The following is a 20,130-nucleotide window of genomic DNA, read 5'->3' on the forward strand; positions in this document are numbered from 1 at the left end:
GTGGCTATTCTTAAAAAGTAGTACAAGTTTGTAAGTTTATACAAGTTTATAAGCCAAAGTGCCTCATTGCTACAAACAGCTTCTCTAATAAGAAGTTTAAAATACATTGGTAAACTTCTCAGTAGACATGAAGATAAACACAGTTTCTCCAGGAAAATAGAGGGCACCAGTAGAGGCTTCTTTGCTGGTGTAACTGTATCTATACTAAGGCTTTTGCTGGTGTAAATTTGCTGTACAAAATCCAGAGAATGTTGGGGGCAGGGTGTGCGCTGTGAGGTGGGAGCAGAGGAGATGGTGACTGCTGCTGTGTCACTGTATTTGGCTCTGTGGTGATGAGAGTGGAGAAAAGGGATTGCTGCTGTTGAACCTGCCCCTCTGACCCCTGGTCTCTGTGGGATGCAGGGAGTGTTTCAGTCTGTATTTATGTAGAATCTAGCATAAAGATACTTGACAAAGGTGCATTGGTGCTGCAGTTGTACAAATGTGGTACAGATACAGAGCTTTTCTGCGTGGCCTGCCAAAAAGCACACTCAAATCCTCAGCAGCGTGGCATGCCTGTCCCATAAATGGAGAATAAATATTTCACCTTAGGGGTCTAGCTGCCCTATAGAAAAGAAGAGGGCTCTGTAAATGTGGGGCCAGCCTTCCTTTCCATGAAGTCAAGCAGCATGTCTACCTTTCTGGCCTTTTAAGAGATCTGAAATTTTTTGCCTTCCTAAAGCTGTTACCAAAGCTATTAAAGCATTTCTGTTGTACCTCCTTTAGAGATCCAGCAAAATCAAGCCAGAGATTTTTTTGAAGTCCTTCAAAGACAGCTTCTGTCTTATCAGCCTGTCAAGGTGCTCAGAACAGGTTTCACTATGTGTATATAGCACTGTAATTCTTTCTAGCATCGATGTGTAGTTGGAAAGGAAAAACTGTAATTTCTTTAGTCAGTACATAACAGCTTACAAATTCTACATGGGATGATTTATCACTGCCTAAAAAGCAGTGGTTTTTCAACCCTTAACTCTATGAGTTTACTGCATAAATACACCAGATTGTCACTGATCTGTTCAAGTTGCTGTGAAGAAGTTAGATATGGAATTTCCTCTTCTTTGTTGTGAGCATCGAAAGTTGGCTTTCTGACTGCACAGCAGAAACACCCTATTTGCTACTTACATGAGCATACTTTTGTGACTAAATTACTTAAGTCAGCAACTAATTTCACTGCTACCTCAGACCTACTTTAAATGAACAGGTATATTCATCAATCACCTCCCTTCTTCTTCAAGTCCTGACCTAATCAATATGTGCAAGAGCTATTTAAACACTTTCCTATTTAAAAAAAAAAGAGAGCGAGAGAGGGGAAAAATGGTGGCTAGACAAAACAGCAGAATAAAAAGGAGAGAGGAATTTAGGGACAGACATTGAAGTTTGATGTTATTCTGCATTAGGACTTGGTAAATGACTAAGCAGGAAGGATTATGTAATGGTACTCTTCTACCCCAGGCCTGAAATTAACAGGGCATGGTAATTGCAACATTGTGGTTGCATATAGATACATCTGACAGATTTGAAGCTCCAGTAATTTGAAATTGCCTAAGTGTATAGGGATCTTTGATGAACAGGGTGATTGCTAAATGTAGGTCATAAAAGGCAAAGGAAGCACCATGGACCATGTTCTGTGAATGGCTGTCAAATGCTGAGATGGCAAGTGTCTTGCTCAAGAATCTTAGGTACTGGGAAAAGGGCCAGAAAGCGATTAAATAAGGTTTCTGGAATAGCTGTGGTGTGCTGGATCTTTTAGACCATGCCATCTCTCAAGGAATGCGACTTGTGTTAATGTAAGTGCAGCACTGCAGACAGTTGCAAGGATCTCTTTTTCTATTTCTGTATTGGTCACAGCTGAACTCTACTGAAGGTTACCAGTACAACCTACAGGGTAAAAAGAGTGAGACTTTGAAAATTTTAAAGTACAGGTGCTGAAGGAGTTATTATGCAGTGATACCTAAGCCAAGAGGAATGAGAAAACCTTGTTCTGATGTGCTCAAATATAACTTCTTTCCAGTTGGCTGAATGACTCTGGGCTTATGTGGCTTCATTGCAGAGACAAAGGTGGGGCTGTGTGTTATTGAGACTTTATATCCCATCAGCCTTTGTGTTTTGGTCTGCAATACCAGATTAGTAGTACAGAGCTGGACCTATCTTATGAGTGCTTTAGAGAGGGCTTAATTTTATCTCTTCCTTTGCAACAATTATATTTTTACCAATGCTTCAGCTAGGGCACCTGGTGCCACAGAAACACAAATAAAGAGCACTGTGTAGTATTCTGGGTCTGTTCAGTAGACCAATGAGAGAGAGAGGCGGTGCAAAAATTCCCATTGAAACAGCTATGCTGTTCCACAGGATGGTTTTGCCCAGAGCTTTACACCTTCCCACAAGTTACCAGCACTCTGCAGCACATTCTTGAGGTACCTTGTATTAATAACATGTATTTATGATGATAGCTTTTTATTTCTCATCTGAGCAATGACTGTTTCCACAGCAGTTAATGCATCAGGACTCTCTGCCAGTGTGAGGTGGGGTTCACATTCTGTCCTCACAAGGAGAGATTTAACACAAACCTGTTGCTAAGAGCTCAGAAATAGCCTCAGTTTGCAAGAGTATCACGGAAATGGCTACACGTGAAAGAAGGATGCAAGGCATTATGTAACTTAATGATAGCTGATATTGTGTAAATCTATGCTACCCAATTAAAACTCAAAAGCCCCATAGGGCTTTCCACATCACTGGAAGTTGCCATTGTCCTTTTCATTCTGTATTTTACAGCATTGAGGACTTTTTGGTTTTATTGATTTATTTTCTACTCTCAGCTTTTATTCTCAGGCTGCATAAGAATGAAGTGGTCAATACAGGCTTGCAAACCAGAAATGCTAATTATTAGAAATGTAATTATAATTTGGTTTAGAAAATTAATTAGAAACATAAATTAGTGCATTTATATCATGATTCATTTAAAATAAATGGTTAGTTAAATATAAGCTCTTTTTTCAAGCTCAGTGTTGTAAGACTGAGATGGAAGTTCCTGCATGAATGAGATCCTTTTCTCTCCCTCTTTGTGTTTAAAACTCCCTACCTACATGTTTAACAAAATGAAGGCTTAACAACTTCTTTTCTGTCTTTAACTGTACCAGTTAAGTCACATTAGTTTGTTCTCTACCTGTAAAGCTGCATGTACATGCTTAATCGCATAGTTGTTAAATCCAATATTACTTGCAGCGTGTGCTTTTATAATCAGATATTTTTCTCTTTTAAAGTAAAAAGATGCTTGACTATTCAGAAAGTAGAGGTATCTCTCCTGGACTTTGTTTAGTGCAGCTGCTTCATGTTAAAGACACTTGAGATTTGCAGATCAGCTTCCCTGTGGAGGGAACGACAGAGAATCAGTATATTAAATGCATCTTTCTATTTACATACCTATGCCAGTGCTGGAATAGAGGCCATGACAAAGCAAGTACTCTGATAATTCGGCCTACCAGAAATGGCACCCTGAAAGCTAACGGCACCTTGCTGGGAAGCTTCCCTAGCCTAAAAACTCTTCACAGATTTAGAGAGGGTAGGAAAAAATCCCCAGAAAACAAACTGTGCTAACCACCATTGATTTTCTCCAAGAGTGACTGCTGAACAAAACTTAAAATTAACAGCCCTCTTCAAAGACTAAAGCCTAATTCATGTGCTAGGAAAACAGTTTGAAATGTGTAATAATAAAACAATTTGTTGACTCCTGTCTTGACACTACATTAATATTAGAAAAACTTGCTCAGTTTACAGCTAGTAAGAATTGCAGCTTTTTTGTTTGTCAGGAAAATAATTGCTTGCAACAGTGTTTGGCCTGATACTCTTGGATTTTATGGCTGCATCTACACTACTGTTTTAGGTTGGATCAGGAGCATACTTTTGAAGCAAATCTGCCAATCATTCCCACATACTGTACTTGTCGTGCTTTAACTCCAGCTGGCAACTAAGTACCACACAGCCCCTTGCTTACTGCTGCCCCACCCCCAAGACACTGAGGGGAGATCTGGGAAAAAGGTAAAACATGTGGGTTGAGATAAGGACAATTTAATAATTAAAATAAATATAATAGCAATAATAAGTAATAATGATAATAATAATTGTAATTAGGAGGTGGAGGAATAAAACACAAAAGGGAAAAAAAAAATAAGATACACAGTACAGTTGCTCACCACCCACTGACTGATGCCCAGACAGTCCCCAAGCAGCATCAGCCAGCCCTGGTCACCCCCTTCCAGTTTATATACTCAGCGTGGCGCTCTATGGTATGGTATATCCCTCTGGCTAGTTCGGATCAGCTGTGTTCCCTCCCAGTTTCTTGTGCCCCTCCAGCTTTCCCTCTGGTGGGGCCTGAGAAACTGAAAAGGCCTTGACACTAGTATAAACATTGCTTAGCAACAACTAAAAAAAAATCCATGTGTTAGCAACATCATTCTCATACTAAATCCAAAACACTGGACTTTGCCACAAGAAAATTAACTCTATCCCAGCCGAAACCAGAACAGTACTTTAATTCACACAGAACGGAAAGGGAAGAAATGCTCCATCTGCTGAAGAGTGTTCAGTCTGTAGGGGTTGGTCCAGTCACTAATCTGAAGGCATCGGTGCTGAAGTATAGACAGTAAAGCCCAAGCAGCCTTCAGTGGTTCAGATGCACCTCTGTTCCACGACCTTAGAAACATGGCTTGTCCACCAAAAGGCTGCTTCTCCTGACGATAAAAGACAACTAGATTCTTAGGGGTGGTGTAGAGGATCCCCTTCATCTACTACTAATTCCTTTATGTTTGTATATGTAATAAACTGGCCCTGAGTGATGAGATCTAGGTTAGGAAAAGGCTTCTCTTAGCAATAGTTACCCTTTGTACTATATCTCAATCCCTTTTGTTTCCTTCCTTTGAAAATGTCTGGGACTGCTTTTTTTCTTCTATTTGCGTATACTTCTAATACCTGCTAAAATCAATGCCTCTAAGGAAGGGTTCATTTTCTTCAATGCAGTAAGGTACAGCTCTGCCATCCAAAACCCTGGTTGGCAAAACAAAACCAAAGCTGAAATATTCCCTCCTACTGCTCCTCTAAATCCCTGTTGATCTGTAGGGAACAGAAGAGGGGAATTGCTTCCTTAAAAGACAGGAACATTCAGATGAAGAAATTTTAAAGCTGCACATTTGTTTCAAATGGATCCTATTTAGCTTGACAGTAAAAGAGCCACAGGGCTGAATTTTATTACACATTTGTGCAACAGGCATTAAATGTTTCATGTTAAGAATGTATTCAATTGTTTTAAAAAAAGAAACACACAGCCACATTCAGAAAGAACAGGTATAGAAAATGAGTAGCATTCCTCTGAGATTTTTGTGCATTTTAAACCTGAAGATTGAAAAAAGAAAGTGCTGAAGATAACAGAGGATTTAATCTCCTCTCTGTCCTAGCTGCCTCTGTGTGTTTCTTTTTTTTGGCTTGGTGGGGCTTTTGTGTTTGTTTTTCTTTGTTTGTTAGGGTTTTTTAGTGGTTTTGCCAATTCAGAAAAGCACTTGCCTTACTACAGAGGCATCAATAATCCCATCGTTACTTCAGCTTTTGGTCATGGACTTGCTGGACCAAGGCCTTAATGAAAAGTCAGGCCTAAAGTAATGGTCTCAGAGTGGTGTGAAAATCAACTTCGTTCATTGGTCCTTAAAGGTGGGAGGATCTAGTTCTTTTTGTAGCCTCTTTGAATTGAGTATCCTCATGCATTCTTGCTCAGTAAAGGTGAGCACGCTGCCTGTCAACCTCCATAGGGCTGTTTGCAGAGAGAGGAGCTATTAGGCACAAGTGAAATGATGGAAATGGACCTAACTGAGCAGAGATGTGAAAAAAATGTGCAGTGTTACAACTCCTTGACTTCAGTTTAAATTAAAGGAATCTTTTCACTGCAGGTGAGCATAGCATTCATGTACTCTTAACTTTGGAAGGAAAAATATTTCTATTGAATGCAGGTGTGGGGCAGTTTTCTTGCTGTACTCTTTACTGCAGTAACGTCAACACTGTGGTAGGGTCCTCTTGTTTTTGCTAGTAATTGATACATGTTTTCAGGGTTGGATTATTCAGAGGTTTTTGCTTCATATCCTCTTGAAATAGCAAAGAAATGCTTTCTTCAGCACTGAAGTGATATGAGTGTGTTCTGACCTGGGGAGTCATAGTAAGGCAGATACACAGATTGCTAATTGCACTGCTTATAATCATCTCTATTTCAGAGGCAACTTACACCCTACATTTTTCTGTTTCCATCTGGCATTATGCACACATTCTTTTATTTCTGCTTCTGCCTTTTAGCCATGCAGTATTAACTATATTACAGATTCCAGGGTGGAAAAATGCCCCCCCCCCTTCCAACCCCCTCCCCCCGTGTTTCCAAGGATGGCAAAGGGTAAAAGAGTGGCATCAATCATGCTATAATTAGATTTTGTTGTTGAGACTTTGGATGACTAGGCTAACAAACTGCCGTTTTCTTGTCATCAACAAGCTCTGTACTGATTCGTATCCACTCTTATCAATAAAAGTTTCCTTTTCCAGCATGTTAGAGGAGTAATCTGGGAAAAAAAGATACTGTCTTGTGTGCTTTACATTGGTGTGATCTAACCTTCCTGGACTTACCTCTGATATCAGAATGGCTCCTTTGGTGCCAAAGATAGTGGAACTGGAGCAACCAGAGAGGGTATTGCGATCCCCTAGGGTGACGTACACATCTGAGAGCATTGAAAAGGGCCCTGTGTGTTCAGTGGAAAAAGGAAAGTGTAAGTTCATCTGTTTAATTACATAACATATCCCAAAGCAGCATTACTACTGGGGTTGACTGCATAAAGCAAAGACCTGTGGTTTCACAAGGTCCAGAAAGAAGTGGTGGCTCCTCCATCTCCAGTAGACTTTAGCTGTAGCTACGTGCCTTTCTGAAATACAAACTCTGGGCAAATACAAGTTCTTAGTGCAGCATGGGAGCAGTTCAGTAAAACAGAAGATCCTTGCCTGGGCAGAGCAGATGTTTTAATCTGGTCTAAACCCTAGATATTATTAACACCAAAAGAGAAGAAAATACCTTCCAGGCCTCTAGATACAGTTTCCTTTGAATACCTTTCCTGAAGCACCAGCAGTGCCACATCTGAAGGATGATTTGTAATCGCAGATTCTGAATCACCCAGGATGCTTTCTGCAAGTGGGAAGCCAATGTGTCTCATGCTTTAGCACTGGAGGTTTCTCAGAGCAATGCTGTTTTGACAGCAGCAGTGTGGCTTTTGTGTTATCCTTTGGTTTATCAGAGGACTTATATCTTAGGTTTGGTATTAAGACTTCATTTCACTATCTGGGAAGCCTTGTCAGGTTATGACCATTTGCTCATATGAATGGCTTAAGGCCATTGACAAATACTCTTATCTAGACAGGCTTATTTTCAGAGGCCGTGCACATGTCTGTCAAAGATGTGGAACTTGGCACAGACTGTAACCAGGTATAGAGGAGTCTAAATATATTACTCCATTCTTGATACCTTTATCCAGGGTAAAGATTTGCCAAAATAAAGATCTATATGAGCTTGAAAGCTATCATAGATTTAAGGTAGTGCTGTGAAATACCTGAATAGTGTTCTTTTGCCTGATGTCCCCTCGTGATCATTTTATATTTTCTCTTGTTTCTCGTACAATAACAAACACAGACTTCCATTCATGTTGTGGGAGCCACAGTGTCATTTAGTAGCATGGTCACTGTCCTGGAAAGGTTAGTTCTGATAAATGAGATAAAGTAAGGGTGAAGTGAGAGTTACCTATGTATGACTGAGGAAGCATGATGCAGGGAGAAGGCGAGCTCACATAATTATCACATGCTGAAGCTGCTAATTGACTTGTGACATCCAGGATTTTGATTTAGATCTTCTGTACAAGATGCTCCTTTTCTATGAGAGCACTCTTTTGAGTCGTCCTTGCTGGCTTTTTAGTGACGATGGGCACACTAAGTCTAGAAATAGCGTGAGGAATATGCTTTTCACAGTTGTGCTTTGTGGCTGGACCTGCTTATAGAATAAAAGCCATAGAAATGATTGTACCATCTTTCTGAATCTAGTGGGTAGCTAAACATCAAGTTTTAAAGCACCCTGTAGGAATTTGTCTGCTGCCCTCCCCCCCCCTGCCCCAGCACCTTGACCCTCAATCAGTTATAGTAATTGCTTCATGTCTCAATTATGTTTCTCCAATTCATTGCTCATGAAAACCTGTCCCTGAACTTTTACATAAGCACATCCAGGACCAATCTAAAACTTGAAAGCTTTATTTATCTGAATGGCCAGAATATTTCAGCAGGCTGTTTTCATGTACCTGTCCCGTACTGATGCAGAGCAAAACTGAAGAAATATGCCAAGGTATCAAGTAAACACGAAGAACTGTTGGATGTGCACAGATGGCCTTAGCAGAGAGTAGGCACTTCAGGCTTCTTAATGTAAAATAAAGGAACAGGCTGGTTAGTGTGTGATTCATCTGTTCAGCTACAGTTGTCTTTTACATGCAGTTCTTATGCTTCTTTATATTATGTGATACTTAAGAATAAGCATCTATTACCTATTCATCCTCTTAGTTATTGCAGAATGATAAGCAAATCTGGACTTCTTCCCTCTTTTATTACCAAGTTCATTTTGTCTTGGCATTCAGTAGACCTTGAAGGAGAGTGCTGAGTGACTTGGTCATACTAGAGCAGTAACAAATCAGATGGCATCTCCATATGTGATAGACCAGGAAGTTTTGAAGCTGTGCATCTGCTTTTAAGAATCAAGTTTAAAAATTAATTGACAGTCATGTCAGATGGGCAGCACAGATCTACTCAAGCAGGTGATAAAGCAGTTACGATGCAGAAGACTCCTTTGAATTTCCCAGTATACAGTTTGTGTGTGGTCAGCTGAATCTGAGTGTGAACTGGAATATGCAAAGTGGTACTGTCTGGCCAGGCTGCCGTTCTCTGAGATATGCCCTAGAATTAGTCAGAAAATTTTTTAGCTCTTGCTTGGAATGTACCTCTTCAGGAATTAAATGACCATTTGTATCTCTTCGGGTATTGTGATAATCCCTTGATTTTACAAACTTTACTGTTGTGGTTTAACCCCGGCTGGTAATTAAGTACCACGCAGCTGCTCGCTTATTCCCCCCTCACCCAGAGGGATGCGGAGGACAGTTGGAAAGGAATGTAAAACTCAAGGGTTGAGATAAGAACAATTTAATAATTGAAATAGAGTAAGAGTGAAAGAACAATAATAACAATTATGACAATAACAGTTATGATGAAAGGGAGAAGGAAAAGAGTAAAATCCAGAGGGAAAGGAAGAAAGGAACACGTGGTTCACAGTGCAACTGCTCACCACCTGCTGACCGATGCCTGGCCAGTCCCCGAGCATCGACCCACCTGCCCTGGGCAACCCCCAGGTATATATACCGGGCATGACGCCCCATGGTATGGGATATCTCTTTGGCTGGTTTGGGTCAGCTGCCCTGGCTGTGTCCCCCCCCAATTCCTTGTGCCCCTCCAGCCTTTTTGCTAATAAGGTGTGAGGAACTGAAAAGTCTCACATCAAAGCCAAAACACAGCATTGCACTAGCTCCTAGGAAGATAATTGAGTCCATTCCAGCTGAAACCAGGACATTTACAAATAAAACCACTGGGACTGTCAGAATTTTATATACTATGTTACTAATAGGACTTTGTAGCATATCCTGCTCTAGAAACAGTACTGCAGTTCTGAAGACCTCCAGAAGCCAGCAAAGGCTGTCCTGCTGTAGCAGTTGTGGCAGTTCTGCTGCTATGCAGAAAACATGGAGAGTGTAAAAATAATTACTAGTTTCTGCTGTCTGCAAGGATGGATTTGCTTAATTTGGTGCAATGTCTCACTCTCCCACTGCTCTCTCAGATAGCTGCTAAAGATCTATCTTTTGTTCCCCCAAAGCCCAGGATGGAAAATATTTGAATAGGGCTTTTATTTCTGCTGAAGGCCTACACATCTTTGTCCAAAATAAAAAATGTGCAATAGAAGATGAGACACAGGAGCGTGTATGTTGGTTTGAACTGTTTTCAAGTATTCCTGAAAAACCCATGCAAGGTAGATTTTCCAAATAAAATATGACATACCATGATAACTTCTTAAGCACTGGAGCAAGCAGAAGAATACAACGAGGCTGAGAAGAGAATAATTAGTTTGCTGATCCTTTGCAGTGCAGAGACACACACAGCACTCCTGGGCCAGCAGAGCGTTGGGCAAAGTTCAGCTCGGGTATGGAATGGAAAGCTTCTTCCATTCAAAGCCCTTGCAGTCCAGCCGTCTGAGTCAGTAAGCTGGCAATGGATTTGTCCTTGGTTGTATGTGGAAGCTACAACTAACATAAAGTTCAGATTCTTACATTCTAGAAATAAAATTCAGAGATTTAGAAGTTTTCCAGATGTTTTATTGCATCTCCCTCCATGGCACCAAGGGGTTAGTTTGCTTTATACCTTCTTAGTTGCCATTTGTTACAGACAGATTCAACATCTTTGTATCTTAAGTATAGGCTTAATTAGAAGGAAAGATCAATGCTTAGGATAATAAAAGCACACATAATTAGAATAATAAAATTCCAGACATAATGAAAGCAATTAAACTGATTTTCTGGGTGACATGAGGATATGGAATAATCTTTGGTAGACCTGGCATTTTGACTGTAGCAGAATTGGCTCTGACCTCAGAATCTGGAATTGAATAAGAACAAAAAAATATAATACTAAAAATGGCAGGAACTGGGCATTTCCCTTCTTAATTCTTCTGGACTGTAAATATCTGTTCACCTGAAAAAATACTTAATTCATTGTCTTCAGGATCAGATGGAGATCATCTGCTTTCCCTTTTTGTAATGAAGGCAGTAGTATCTCACCCACAACCCTTGTCTGAAGGTCTATAATTTCTGGTGAGAGATCTACCTGCTAACACAAGTTAAATTTCAAAAGGCAACAGAGATCTTCTGAGTTCTGCTTAGCAGGGACCAGATTCAGAATAAGTTTAATTTCTGAAGTGATCTGCAAGAAAATGGAAATGTGTCCTTTTATTTTTAACGCAAAATTTTCTTCTGTTTTATAAAACAGAATGGTTGGGCTCATCTCCTGCTTCACTTTTCTCCTGTTAATTCTGTGTTGTGATGATAAACTCTAGGCACTGTCCTACCGGGGCTTCTTCAGCCCCTTTCCCATTGAACCAGAGCACCATTCTGATGTGAATTGGTGAGACCTTATAGTGAGGTTAGCGTAGTTTCCATCATAAGGGCTTGGTGGCCCAGTTGTGCTTGTTTTCTTCCCATCATTTCAGGCTTTTGGTTCTTACAGTTCTCTGAATGTTTGCACTGGGCTGTGATCATCATCTCACAATGTTATGCAACTCCACCCCCAGTCCAACACATGTTATTTTTTTAGCAGGTTGGGTTTTTTCGGCCTTTTTTAGAATTAAACGACTTTTGTGAAAATAACATCAGTGTGGACATGCCGAGATATTCTGGTAGAAAAGAAACAGTGTAATCTTTCAAATGGTGAAGGGGACAAGCAAAGTAGTTGTTCCCTATAAAAGCTTTCTCTAGCAAGGCCTCCTGCTGGGTTTTGGTTGCTTTTGTTGTTTTTTCTTCTCCCCTTCCATTAAAGCTGGTACTATCTTATATCTATGAAAAAGCTAAACTTAGATATTTTACTAGACAATGACAAACCATCCCTCGAACTCTAACCAGCCACTGCCGTATGTGGCTGCATCTTGGGACCTGCAAATATAAGAGGATGGCAACTCAGATTGAGTCACAGCACTGCCTCTTATCTTCGTTTTGAAGTCAAGAAAGACGAGCACTGTTCAGAAGTGAAAGTAAGTCAGCAAAGGCTTATAGTGCAGTCCCAGTGAAAGATGCTGTGTGAGCAAGGAAAGCCGAATACACTCAATAGCACACAGCTATAAGAAAAGTAAAACTCATGTCCAAATCCAATTTGGGGATGAAATGTCAAGCAGGGGAAGTGGAAGTAAAAGATATGTTTGTATGACTTTGTGAGAGACAGCTCTTGGTCTGCGGGCAGAAGCAAAGTTTTTCTGCACGGCTGCTGGTGCTGTAGAAAGATATCCCTGCCACCCGCCCACACCCCCCCCACCCACCCCCCCACCCTTTCTGGTTGAAAGAAAGCTTTCCCTCCCCTCACAAAAAGAAGTGCTACTTTTCACAGGGAATTACTTGAGGATTTGTGACTGTGGAACAATGGATCAATACTTGTTTGCGAAAAGCTTCACTTAAAATGGGACAAGTGGAGATTAGCTAGATGATCTGCTGGTTGTCCATCACTATAGATTTCTTGTTGTTAGCTGTAGAGTTTTATCTTGCCCTTCCTGTTCAGAGCTGAGAAGTGATCTGAGACTAACTCTGTGGCTCACAGGAATTACAAAGAAAAGCTATAGGTGCCACAGAAGCAATTGGAAAGGAGGACTCCTCTGAGGGAGCAATGTGGGCACCTTTGAACTTGTTTGTGTTCTGATTTGTGCCCCTGCTTAAGTCTCTGCATCAAAGGAAGCCCAAGCAGGCAGAGGTTATGGGGCTGGGGTGGGATTAATCAACCTCCTTTTTTGTAATTGCTGTGTAGAGATGGCCCAAAAATAGCGAAGAAGGCTCCAGTCTTTTAAGGGTGATTTTTTTTGTGGCTGGACCCTTGTGCCAAAAACAGAGCTCATTTTTGTCTCAGCCAGTTTTGCCAAGGTGCCAGATGCCAGCTCTAGGGGTTTGACAAATTTACACCTTCCACAAATTGCTCAAAGATCCACTAAAATCAATATGGCTCCAGGTGAACACAGAGGTTTAACCTTGTGGCTCAGACTGGGAGAGATAAGGTAGTATGTGATATCCTCTGAAATTCAGAAATGTTCAAGTTGGAGTGAACCATACAATATTTTTAATCTGATTTTTTCCATTCCATACAGTTAGGTCAATTTTATGCCAGCTGGATTTTTTCCAGTGTTTGTTTGTATTTCAGTAGGGGGTGGCAGGACTTTTATGTGTTTTTTTCAGTGACATCGATATATTAACCAGAAGTGTCTAATTATCTTTATTGATTAACCTTGTCTTATAAAGGAGTAGTCACTCACTAGAGCAGTCCTATTCTGTACACTGCAGAAAGAGAAAATGATTAATTTACTCCTCAGATTGTACTACTCTGTATGCTACAGGAGTAAGTGATGGATAAGGGACAGTCTGCACTGTATTGGGTCAGAACAGTAGGTCAGAGTCATTTTTTACCTTTTGAATGTAGAATGAAAATTCCCTCTTTTTGCAAATCATGACCCCAATTCACTTGTTTACAGGGAGAGGTAGAACTGGACAAACAGCTGTGTTCTGCCTTATATGTGTGTATATACAGAGCTGCTGTTACAGCAAGTCTGAAGTGTCTGTGGAGGGAAGTAGGACCTGTGATTTCTGAGATGAATTAGAAAAGCTTTCTGTTAGAAGTCCATAGAGCTTTACTTTCATTCAGATTATACTTTTCGAACTGTCCTTTGCTGTGATGAATTGACCACAGGCAGAGTGCATATTTGCTTAATAATTTTTTTCCAGTCAGTATTGTCTTGCTTTCTTCCTTGTGATCCACCATTTGTTTGTTTTCCATTATATTTGGAACTCTTGCTTTGGTTTGTGTTTGTAAGCCTCTAGTGCGGTAAAATCTTGAAGTGTGGTAAAGGATCCTAAATGCAGTTTAATGACACAATCTAACCTTTATCCAAGTTTGTGTATGGTGTATAAATGTGTGTGTGCACAATGTATACTTTGTGGGTACATATGATCTCTGTCCAAATCTGAAGATGCCTTTGTCTTACAAAAGTCACACAAGAATGCTCATCATGCATTGAAATTATTACTAGATCATTATATTTATTGCAATGGAAATAAAATTATATAAGCAATAATAAAAAAAAAAATCCCAGAAACAAAAAGGTTAACCCAAGAATGCTCGTCAGTGCCATGGGGATCAAGAGAGCTGTAGGTTTTATGGCTTTTCTTGGTGTATTTTTCAGCCTGCCCTTTGGTTTATCATCTTCCTATCCAGTATATCTAAGGTGTAGTTTCATTCCCTGTGCAACCAAGAGTCTCCTCTAGGCATTCCCTTTTCTCATGTTTCATTCTGCCTTTTGTGTTCTTGGTTTTTGTCCTAGAGACAGTCTTATTCACGTTGGTCTCTTGAATGGAGTTATCCTCTTATTTTGTTATTTTGACTGATTTACAAATTAAGGAGGGAGGGGTTCCTGTCCTCCAGTCCATCAAGCCAAGACCCTCCACTGTAATAATCGTATCCTTCTCCTGCTGTCATCTCTCTTCTATTTCTGAACCACTGTTCACTTCCACTTTAGTAGTAAGGGAGCTGATGTACTGCAGCCACTCTTACTATAAATACTACGTTCACCTTAATGCTGAACTGGATTTTCATTCTTCCCTCTATCTGTAATCACTCACTTCCAAAGGAAGTCTAGGTGTCTCTTGCTGCCTAGCAAAATGAGTCCCAACGCTCTGTGGGGCTCTGGATGTTCCCATAGCATCCCAAATTATCCTGAGGAATGCTGAATATGTTCATGTCTGTCTTTCTGGAGAGGCTGGACAAAATCACCTTGTGATGAGTTAGATACTTTTTGCTATTGGTAAGACAATATAATGGAGCCAATTTTGCCTTTGAATTGTTTCACTGTGATTATATCACACACAATACACTGACATTTTAACCCATGTCATACTGCTTCTTAAAAGTCCAGTTATTTTGTTTGACATGTGCTTCTCAAAACTGCTTGTTTTTCACTGGTCCAAGCAGTGTGATTAAATGTTCCAGGTTACATGTTGCACCGCTCTTGTAGCTTTGACAGTGCCTTTCCCAGCTAATTCATCAGATATGCTGAACAACACTGGTTGGCTTTGTAATATGCTATTTACTCCTGGGGGTGAAACATCTAAGTAATGCTCTGGCATGTGGTTATAGCATAGCCCAAATGACACAAGCACGTGCCGTGAGTGAGAGACATGCTGTGCTGTTTATGCTGCTGTGGTTTGTACATCCTCACCGCTACGAATGGGCTCTCTCAGCTATCGCATGCAACCTAAGTGAGCTGAGCAGGCAAAACCTACGTTTTAGCCTAGTAAAACATGATGTAACAAGCTGGATTTTTGAGGATACTGCTCAGTGGTGATTTTCCATATTTTACGAGCTGATGCCTTTAGGTGGGATCAGGGTGTTGCATGTCCTCTTAACACACTTCATGTATGCTTTAGCAATTTTATTTGTTGTCCAAGCTACCTTTTTTGTCTCTAAAGCATGTGAACTCAGTACTCAAAAATAAATCTCCTCCTCCTTGATGTGGTCATGATTTTTATGATTTCTGACACAAAGTCCAGTTCATGCATTTCTTATTTCATTTTTGCATTACATTTATTTCAACACAATTGTACAAGTAAAAGATCATGAGATCGAATGATAAAGAGATAAACAGGCATTTCTGTTTGTCACAGATCCTGCATATACCAATTTTTCTGTAAGTCAAATCTTGTTTGCCCTACCAACATGAGTAATAGCACTCATGTGACCAGAGAATAGTAGGAATTTTCCTTCTATGGAGAGAAATGCTAACCTGACCAGCATTGCTAATAGCATATTCTGTGGATTTCAAGTCTTTTGATTATGAAAGACAGCTGGTGTTTTGTTGGGGTTTTTTTCCCCTCAGACATTAAAAGAGAGGGGTTTTCAGGTTTTGTCTTCTATTTTCTAAATGTAACCCACAACATTTATTCTAGATGATTGTATCACAGAGTATAAAGTAAACTTGTGCTAGATTAAAAGCCATTTTATGGAGTTTACACTTTGCTAGTTTTATGGACTAGCATAAAGCATAAAGTTATCTTGGGATTTTTTGTTCCTCCACAAGATATTGAAGATGTTTTTCTAGCTGCTTGAAAATAGAATGCCAGAATGTGCATTAGTAGAAAATAACCATTTTGATCATGTTAATGCTACTCTGTGGGACAAATTCTGCCTCATGAGGGCAACCTTCAATTTTTGTGCTATTGGAATAACTATGTTCAATTACAGTTTTTAATCCAGGGCTTAAATTAATCTACGGATAGAACATGTGCTTTGTCTTCATCTTCACTACCCAGCTGTTAAATGGAACAGAAGGGAAACATTTATCTCTGAGAATATTTTTTTTTTAAATGTTCATGTTACAGGTTTTCCTTCATCAAGTTCTGTAAATCAAGGATATGTAAGTTTCATTAGTGGGCCTTTTCATGAGTTTGACTGGTTAATATGCACAGAAAGCTGTACTGTCTCTTGTCTCTACCATTATTCCAAAGGCTGGTGCTCTCAAAGGCTTTCAGGTTGGGGAGGTGCCTTGTGGAGGCTTTCCACTTTATCCTCAGTCTCTCAGGCTGAGGCTGTTTCTGCTGCATTTGAAGCAGCTGATCCTGTTTTCTGAGGCAGTTGGCCTTACAAAATGTACAGCAGGGAAAATGAAAGCTGTAATGTGGAAAGATACAATTGGAAAAGTACTTAACTGATCTTTGGAGGAAATGCGAGACCTGGAGTGGTAGAGTTGTATGACTGTTTCAAGGTAGCCCATGAGTAGCATTTACTAAGTGGAAATCTCCAAGTTGTCTCTAAAATAAACAAGTGTGGTTCCAGGGCTATAAGGGCATGTTTGGGAAAAGGCAACACCATGGACTGTCCTTCTTGTGTCCATGGTAAAGACTAAGACTTAGGTGTGGGGCTAGATTGTGACATGCAAACAACAGTTTGAGATTCACCCATGCTAGATATGACCTGCTGTCCTTTGTGAATTTTGCAGTTCTGCTTGATAAATTTCCACAGTTTTTCTATGACATAGGACAAAGCATCACTATTGATTTTTACAGCTTGATGAATTTTATTTTTGTTTTTTTGTAAAATCAGCATAAAGGGGGAAATTCACAAATCATTGCATAGAACTACAGAAAATTTTCAAACTTACTGAGAGTTTTGTACTGACCTCTGACATTTTAAAAAGCATGTGTATTGGACCATACTGTTGCTAATATTTTTTCTCTGGAAGCATCATTGTTGAAAACAAACTGATTCTTAGTTTGACTGTTTGCTATGTGGAAAATGAAATGTTTGTGAGTTATTGCCCGTGCTTTTCATCTGATGAGGGAAACATGAACACATGGCAGTTGCTCTGGCTGAATGAGCTGAAGCAGAAGTTATTGAATACAGCCACTCTGTACGATGTCTTCATCCAGTGATCCTGCAGAGATCATCCTGAAGTCAGAGCAGTTAACTCTGCTCAAGAAATCAAGTCAGCATGAGCTTTGTTTCTCAGGACTTACAAAACCATTTCAGTTAGGAGAGGCTTTACGCTGCTAACAATCACATGAATCACATGGACCAGCCTGATGTTTTATTGCCTGGTAAAGCATGGGTAAGGCTGATTTTAGCTAGCATTTCACTGGGTGAGGGGAAGCCTCCTCACTAGTTCATACTGTGCTGACATATAAATCAATCATGTATTCTTCCAGAGCAAAACAGCTACAGCAAAAAGAATTTCCTCCATCCTCCTGTAGACCCACTTTTGATGTGGATTTAAAGAGAAATAAAAGAGGAAAAACCTTTCCAAAATATAAATTAATGGATCAAATATTTCTAAATTAAATTGGAACGACATCTGTAGCTTTATTATCTTTTACCATACAGGACTGTCTTTGAAAGGGGAAAAAGCTTAGTAAAAAGTAATTTCAGAGCCTTGACTACTTTTTGATTACAATTCAGGATTACTGTTTTAATCACCGCTTATCAAGTAATACCACAAACCTCAGAGCATGACCATCTTTCTCAGGGGAAGTCAGATTTAAAAGCCAATTTTCAGCAATCCTTCCTCTTTCTCCCAAACTAGTCTAACAAACATGGAGTGATAATAATCTGTGATATTACAAGAGACCTCAAGCAATGCCTGAAACTCTGTGTTCTCAGATTTCTTCTGTTTTCCTTACTGTTGAAGTACTATTGTTTAGTGGAAATAATGGCACATGTCTAAGCACATTCTTGTTTCAAGGCAGTCTCCATTTGAGTGAAAGATATAATAAGCATGCTCCCCCTTTCCCAGGCACGTGACAGATTTTACACATGCAGACTTGTTTAGATGGAAGCACATGCATGTGTTCAGGGAAGGTCTGAGATGTACACAAATTACTGCTGCAAAATGGCTTCATTTTGCTAAAGGGCTTGCAAAGATGTCTATGAGCTAGCAGATACAGCCCTGAGAGATAATGGAGTTAAGAGATGGATTTTTAACTTGGACTCACCAATACTGTATGGTTTTTCCATGGCGGGATCTGGCTGTGGCAGCCCCGCACGTGAGGCTGGGTGAGAGAAGAGGGAGCCCTTGGTTCTGTGGTGCATCAGGGCCATGACTGGGTGTTTGCAAGGGGGAAAGATGTCTGTTAAACAAATTTTAAAGTGTGGTGCTCAGTGAGGAGCTAAAGTGGCTAAGATCAACCCTGGACCTTCTCCTTGGGTTTGCTTTGGTGACTATCTCACAGTGGTGTGCTATGAGCCTCTGCTGTAGGATACCTGGTCTGTGTTAGTTGCTTCAGATAAATATTGCTGGCCTTTTAAAAGTGAAGACGAGGCCTCCCTCTTCACTCCAAAGCACCTGCATCTAATGAAAATTATCGGACTGATCCTGACCACAATCAACTTTTGTCTGAATTATTCAAATCCTACTCAATAATGTTAGGGACGGAAGAAGCCTATTTAGAGCATTGCTTTTCTTCTCTGTAAAAAGCAGGATGTAATTTGATGGGAGATGATGTGTCTTTTATCAAAGTGATACTGTGAGTTAGCTTAGCCAAAAGGCTTGGAAGATGCTGTTACCTCCTAAGGGGATCCCAGAGCTAGTTCTGTTCAAGAACTGATTTACATGTGGTACTTCAGCCTGTAGACAGTGCTTGAAGTGCATGTTCTACAGCTAAGGAAGGCAGCATCACTCCAAAGTTAGTGCTCCTGAAAACAAGCTTGTCCAGAAACATACAAAGAAATCACTACTCTTTCTGGGTTTTTTCACCCCCTAGTTCTATGAAAAGAGTTTTGAATGAGGCACTAAGTAGTGTTAATGAACTGATAAATGGCTGAAAGGGGAGCAGGTCAATTGGTGTATATCCAGCTTCCTGGAGGAACAGTGAGCTCCTCACTACTGCTGCAAGTGTATATATTTTACCTACAAGTGACTAGCATGCAAAGAAGTGCATTAGATAGATTTACTCTGAAGTAAATCTCAATGAAGACCAAATGCATAAGACATTTACCAAGATCAATCCTATCTCTTAACAGTTAAAGTCCATCATTAACAGGGCTGATACTTGCTAAGATGCTGCCTGGCAGTGACGTGCGGAATTACACTCTATAACTCGAAAGTTATAAAGTAGGTATGTTTATTGCGCGCAGATGCACGGGGGATCACTCCTCCACAAGCGTGCATGCCCGAAGTGACGAACCATCTCACATTTATACAATAAAACAAATGAATATTCAATTAACGCCTATACATATTCGTTACCTAAACCCGCTTCGTATGTTAATTAGCTTATCAGTCCTTTGCCTGGAATGTGGTGGTCTTGCAGGTTTGTAGGTGATTCATGTCCTTGTGACCATCCGATTGTCTCCTTGGGTCTCCAGCAAGGAGAGGTCTTCTCCAGCAAGGAGACTTAGCACTCCCTCCCTCTAGATAGCATTGGAATATCTCTCATCCTTTTCTCCTTCTTTTTTAAATAGCCCCTTTGTTAGAGGAGGAAGGGCAGGCCTCTCCCCTTTGTTAGAGGAAGAAGGGCAGGCGTCTCCTCAAAAATGTAGGCGTCTCCTCAAAGCTGTGTGCCTATGTGACCAGACATCGCACCCATGACTAGTCACCATACCCACATTCCTGGGCAGACATATACAATCACAATCTATGTCCATTGTCCCCATTTCATGCTATTTCTCCATATCAGCTGCTCAGGCCTGGTTAGGCGTTTGGAGAGACTG

At 40.3% G+C, this 20,130-nt stretch overlaps 1 protein-coding gene across 1 annotated transcript in view; it reads left to right on the forward strand.

Moving 5' to 3' along the window:
- GALNT9 (polypeptide N-acetylgalactosaminyltransferase 9) overlaps positions 1-20,130 on the forward strand; it is a 273,921-nt gene that overhangs the window by 55,644 nt on the left and 198,147 nt on the right. The window lies entirely within an intron of this gene.

Source organism: Falco biarmicus, chromosome 1, assembly GCF_023638135.1.
Source record: "Falco biarmicus isolate bFalBia1 chromosome 1, bFalBia1.pri, whole genome shotgun sequence".
NCBI lineage: Eukaryota > Metazoa > Chordata > Aves > Falconiformes > Falconidae > Falco > Falco biarmicus.